This window comes from Phaseolus vulgaris, chromosome 8 (genome assembly GCF_051622355.1).
Source record: "Phaseolus vulgaris cultivar YP4 chromosome 8, ASM5162235v1, whole genome shotgun sequence".
NCBI lineage: Eukaryota > Viridiplantae > Streptophyta > Magnoliopsida > Fabales > Fabaceae > Phaseolus > Phaseolus vulgaris.
The window spans coordinates 21,129,452-21,135,367 of NC_143505.1; positions in this window are offsets into that span (position 1 = coordinate 21,129,452).

Genomic DNA, 5,916 nt, shown 5'->3' on the forward strand with positions numbered 1-5,916 from the left:
CTGTTCTTTGTATTTTGCAACCTTCTTGCTAGCTTTTTGAATGCAGAAAAGGCATCACTCTTTGATTCCAAGAAAAGAGTCCAAGTGTACCTAGAATAGTCATCAACAATAACAAAAGCATAATAATTTCCACCAAGACTCATAGTTCTTGAGGGTCCAAAGAGATCCATGTGAAGAAGTTCAAGAGGTTTCAAAGATGAAACAACATTTTTAATTTTGAAAGAACTTTTCACTTGTTTCCCTTTTTGGCATGCTTCACAAATGTGATCCCTCTCAAACTTGAGTTTTGGCAGCCCAATCACAAGATCCTTTGAAATTAGCTTGTTCAAGTGATTCATGTGAATATGAGCAATTCTTCTATCCCAAAGCCAAGATTCATCTTGCTTGGATAGAAGACATCCAATTGAACATGGTGAAGAGATATCTAGAAGATACACATTATTAACTCTCTTACCTACCAACATTACCTCTTTGGTGTTGGGTAGATAGATTTCACATGTGTCGGACTTGAACATCACTTGATATCCCTTGTCACATAGTTGGCTAATGCTCAGCAGATTATGCTTTAGGCCTTCTACATAAAGCACATCATGGATTACCAAGATGTCTTTGTCTCCTATGGATCCTTTCCCAAGAATCCTTCCTTTGTTGTTGTCTCCATAGGTGACATGACCCTCTTGCTTAAAGGAGATACTCAGGAACTTTGATTTGTTCCCTGTCATGTGCTTGGAGCATCCACTATCCAAGTACCACAGTTGCTTGCTCTCCTCCAAGATTTCCTACAAAAAAGATTTTCAAGTACAAAGATTTGGTCCCCTTATGAATGTGGGTCCATTTGGTTTACACTCATCAATTAAAGCTTTATTACCCTTAGGAATCCACTTCATAAGACATTTAGGAACAACACATTTTCTGATTTTACAGAACCTCACAGAATGGCCTCTTTTCATGCAATAAAAGCATGTAACAATCGGTTGTTTCGATGGTCCAATCGATTGTTTTTCTGGCATTTTCGAAAATGATTTTGAAAATCTATCTTGTTTGTTTTGTGGATTAAAATTCAATCCAGCTTTTCCAAAAACAAAGTTTTGAGATGCTAGAACACTCTCAAAGTTGGATTGGCCTTTAGAAAGCTTATCCACAGTTTTAACAAGATAGTGGACCTTCTTTTCAAGATTTTCGCAATTTTCACAAACTAGAGTATCACACTTGCACGAGGAGTTTTTGTAAATGATTTCAAGATGTTCAAAATCTGTTTTTGAATTTTCTAATTCCTCTTCTAGTGTCTTTACTCTGTTTTCAAGCCAGCTGTTCTTTTCTTTTAACCGATTGTTCAAGAGAGCCAATCGGTTGGCTTCTTCATGTGTTTCTTGAAAGGCTTGAAGCAATTGACCATAATTTTCAGAGTTTGAGGAGTTTGATGAACTTACACTACTTGAGTCATCCTCCTTTCTGGCCATGAAGCAAAGGTTGAGGCTTTTCTTATTTTTCCTTCTTGCTTGACTCTTTGTCATTGCCTCCTTTGGTTCATTGTATCCATGAGCAGCCTTTAGTGTGTCCCACATATCCTTAGCAATTTTGCATTTTGATATCCTGAAAAACTTATTAGTATCTAGTGCAGAAGCTATTATGTTTTGAGCAGTACAATCAAGCTTGGCCATCTTCCATTCATCATTGGTCCATTGAGACCAAGGTTTTGCACTGAAAAAACCATTCTTTTTAAACTTTGAAATGTAAAGACCATTCTCAATTGAATCCCAAATTCCTTGATCAATAGATTCCATAAAGATTTTCATTCTTCCTTCCCAATATTTGTAATTCAATTCACAAAATAAAGGTGGTTTGTAGATTGAAGCACCTTCCTCAAAAGATAGTTTTCCAGCCATAGAAAAAAGATTTTTGGATCAACTTGAATAACTTTCAAGAACCAAGCTCTTGATGCCAATTATTAGAATATATGGCTTTAAACTAGATGGAGGTGAATTGTTTAAAGAAAGTTTTCGCATACTTTTCAGCCTTGAATGAAATTACTTCAAGAAAACCTTGATTAAGAAATCAGTTTTTCAAAACATAAAGCAAAAGGCACAACACTAGTAAAAACAATCGGTTGTTTTACCGAAACAATCGGTTGTTTATACCAGTTAACAAATATCAAAACTAAATTTAAAGAGTTAGGGATAGAGAGAATGCACACAGATGTTTATACTAGTTCACTCCAAATCCAGAGCTACATCCAGTCTTCTCAAAAACCCTCTGAGGAAATCCACTAAGCAATCACAACTTGATCACTTACACCACAACCAAGAAAGTGACCTTGAACACCTCAAGACACACACTCTTCTTGGCCAACACACCAACACTAAGATTATTGATCTTGATCCCCTCAAGAACACACAACCAATCTCAGCAAACACAGAAACGAAACTTGTTCAGCAGAGTACAAGGATTACACTTGTTACAGAAGATAATCTGAAATCAATACAAGCAGAATCCTATTCCACACACTTTGATCAATCACAAACTCTAAGCAATCTCAGCTCTTTGAAAAACTCAAAAACTCTTTTCAAAATCTTGTTAAAGATTGTTACTCAAATCTGTTTCTCTGAATTTATTCAAAGATGTCGTTTGTTATCAAATCTTAACAAACTCTTAAATTGCATTAAAAGATTGGTCAAAGCATTTAATGACTGGAGTGTAAGCAGATAAATCATTTAAAGCTCAGTCAAAGATAAAACAATTTTTCTGTTATGGTCCCAAAACAAACAATCGGTTGTTTCCTCGAATCAATCGGTTGTTTTGGTTTTAACAGCTGAACCATTTGAAAAACAGTTTTCAATCTTTTCTCAAAACATCTAAGTATAAACAATCGGTTGTTTCGACAAAACAATCGGTTGTTTTAACTTAGTTTGAAAAACATTTTACTTTCACAAAGATTGAGAATGCCTATGCTTTAGATTCGATCAAGGGGTGGATTACAACACTCAAACTACCCCAGAACTAAACTAAACCAGCACAACAACAGCAAGCACAACCAAGGCTTCAACATCCTTCAAAGGGTTTGGATTCTTCAAAGCTTGAACACCACTTGGTTCAACGTACATTGCAGCAGGGAGTTGTTGTGTTCAAACCATATGGCTAAGGCAACAATTGAATGACTTTGGTATCTTGCTTAATAATATACCTTTGCTATGTGATAATACTAGTGCCATTAATTTAACCAAAAATCCTATTATGCATTCAAGGACAAAACATATTGAAATAAGGCATCAGTTTCTAAGAGAATATATATCAAATGGAACATGTGAGATTAAATTCATTGGTACTGATTTCAGCTTGCAGATTTGTTTACAAAACTCTTGGCCAAAGATAAGTTTAATTTTCTGCTGAATGAATTGGGTATTATAAATGTTAATTGTGCTCTGCAATGAAAAATTAAATATTTTTATTCACAATTAAACGTGTTTTTTTTGTACTAGTATACATTGATGACTATGAAAGAGAAACTTTAAATCTGATCTTTGACTAATTGACTGACTTAGTGGGTATTAACCACTGAATCTTTGACGGTTGAGGTCATGGTCTTGTAACTGATTTGATACATTGGCTGCTTAAATTGTGGTGTGATATGCATGCATCGTGATTGAAAATATTTGTTGCCCCTTTTCAAAGATTCTCTGCACATATACAAAGAATAAAATCCTCGTGCATATCTGCCCTTAACTGCTTCATCAACCTATCCCTTTCTCTTATATAAATCTTTGTTAATACGTTGCTCACACTCACTACTCACCATTTGAATCAAAAGGTAATGTTCTCTCTTTGGTTATTTGTTACTGTATGCTTATTACTATATACTAACTCGGTTTCAAGTTGTGTTTCCAAACCCAACTCTGGTTCAACCATGGTTTCTTCATCATGACAAAAAAAAGAAGAAACAGAACAAGTAGAATAACTTTCAAGGAGTACTAGAAAACTGGTTTGCTGGAGATGATGAGGGGATAACCGCCTACATCCATGAGATGAGTAAAAAGCAAATCAACATCCCTAAAGTCCTAGAGTTCTCTTGGTTGAAAACTGAGAATCTAGCTGAAACCAGATCTGCTTTAAAGCATCAAAGGCTGAAGCAACTTCTTGAAATGACTGGTAACATATACACTGATCTAGTGAAGGTGTTTTACACGAATCTGACTCTGGATGGGAAAAATCTGGTGTCCTACGTGAAAGGGATTAAGATGAAAGTCACCAATGAAGTATGGAATTTAGTGAATGGAATCAAGTATGTTGGTTTGAAGGTTGGCAAAGGAAATACAAATGGGATTCAGGAGTTTAATAAGATTCAGTACTATCGAAGTTGTGTAAGGGATCCATCCCTAAGTGTGAATAGGTTCCATGCAGGTAACCTGAATTTAACCCCAAGATTAATTGCCTATATCATTGCATGGCAACTCATTCCTAGAGGCACGAACCATGCTGTGTTGCATGAGGAAGATTTAATCCTACTATATTGCATTATGAACATGATAAAGTTAACTGGGTTTACATTATAATGGAACACATGCTGAAATCCAAAAGGTTAGCTGATTACCGATTTCCTTATCCTTGTTTCAAAATTGATTGACTATTTTGGTGTTGATACTTCTAATGAGAGGAACAAGACTATCAAGGCGGTGAGTGAGATTGACAATGCCACTCTCATTAAGATGGGATTTCACAAAGTGAAAGGTTGCTGGGTGTTTCACAAAAGCAGGACTCACAGAGAGGAACATGAAGCCTCAAATCTCAACAATGAAGAAGGAGATGATGTTGTTCCTATGGAAGATGATATTGTCCAAGCTGCATAACAGTCTTGCTATGTAATCCATCACTCATATAGACAAGAGTCACCTGTTGATCATGCTAGGAGTCAAAGGATGAGTTCTCCATCTACAGAATTCAGAGAAGATTCACCTGCACCACAATCAATGAATGAAGATGTTGCTACAACTCCCCATAATGCTTTTGTTGCCTATCAAGCTCTAGAATACAGAGGTGAACCCATGTCCATGTTTGAGAGGCAGGTTCTGTATCGTCTTGATGTCATGTCAGATGAAAAGAAAGTCTATTTCGAGACAACTCAAGCCAGGTTCCAGCGTCTTGATGATCAGATTGGGGGTGTTCAGTTGCAGTTGGCAGAACTGTACTGCAAGGATTAGAAGTGCCTTGTTTCTATGCTTATCTTTCTCCTAGTTTATGTTTTTGCATTCTGTTTCTGTTGAACAATTTGTAATGCTTTCTAGAATGTTAGGTTTGATTATTATCTAGATTTATATTTCTCCATGTTGTTTGATGAATCCAAAAGGGGAGAAAAATAGCTGACCATGCTAGGTAAAGCTAGGTGATACAGGGAGTTACACTCTGCACCTTAAAACTGGTTCATGTTATGATTTGCTTCAACTTTTGTAATTTGGTGTTTGGTGCAGTACAGGTGTTGTTCTCTTCTCAAAGCAACTGAGCTATGGGGAATTGTCTCCATCAAACAAGGGAGATTCTTGGAGATGGATGTTGCCCCTTCAAGACAAAGTGTTTGATGAAGGCAAATGTGTATTTTACCTTAGTGTTTGTATTTGCTTTTAGGATGTCTTAGGTATAAATTAGAGGTTGTTTAAAGTGGGCTTTTTGTTGGGTAACCCACCTTTTAACCCCTGACCATGTGATAAGAGCAAACACAAGTTTTCTGAAAATGTTTTTCACATATTTTGTAAAAATATCCTTTACTGCATAGAAAATGAATTTTTTCTTTTCTAAATGAATAGATTCTTTCTTAAACTGATGTCTTGATTAAGTGTTTTTGAAAATCATGTTTTATGCATCAACTATCCTGACTAAGTCTTCATTTTATCAAAACGACTGAGTTTCATTTGTTAAAAAAGTTCTTGT